Genomic DNA, 517 nt, shown 5'->3' with positions numbered 1-517 from the left:
CCACTGGTGACACCTACCCCAAGGGGGGATTTCTGCGCATACAGTGGACAGAGGGAAGTTAGCTTAGGAGAGGAAAAGGAAAAACAACAAAAAAAAAGCCTGCAGAAAAAAGAGAAGCGGCGACTGTCTGACGTCATCAGGCGCAGACTGTGCCTGCCTGAGCCACTTCTGCCCTGCCCAATTGACCTGTGTGTTCCCGGGCCCACTGGGCGCGCGCGCACATGGGTGAGCAGCTCCCAGCCGGCCCAAGCCGCGTACCGCGGGCCTGCCAGGCACGCAGAGGCAAGGGACCCGCCTCCCGCTGAGCAGAGCAGCGTCCCTCAGGCGCCAATTGTGCCTGCCTGAGCCACTTCTGCCCCGCCCAATTGACCCGTGTGTTCCCGGGGCCCGACGGGCGCGCGCACACAGGCGAGCGGCTCCCAGCCTGCCCGAGCCATGTGCCGTGGGCCTGCCAGATGCACAAAGGAGAGCGACCCGCCTCCCGCTGAACCGAGCAGCATCCCTCAGGCACCGACTG

At 64.6% G+C, this 517-nt stretch overlaps 1 protein-coding gene across 1 annotated transcript in view; it reads right to left on the bottom strand.

Moving 5' to 3' along the window:
* The window catches only part of GBP4 (guanylate binding protein 4), a 145,579-nt gene that overhangs the window by 108,063 nt on the left and 36,999 nt on the right, over positions 1–517 (bottom strand). The window lies entirely within an intron of this gene.

This window comes from Chrysochloris asiatica, unplaced genomic scaffold, assembly GCF_000296735.1.
Source record: "Chrysochloris asiatica unplaced genomic scaffold, ChrAsi1.0 scaffold00002, whole genome shotgun sequence".
In the NCBI taxonomy this organism is placed as follows: Eukaryota; Metazoa; Chordata; class Mammalia; order Afrosoricida; family Chrysochloridae; genus Chrysochloris; species Chrysochloris asiatica.
The sequence above is the reverse complement of the archived record's forward strand: the minus strand, read 5'-3'. Positions and strand labels throughout refer to the sequence as shown.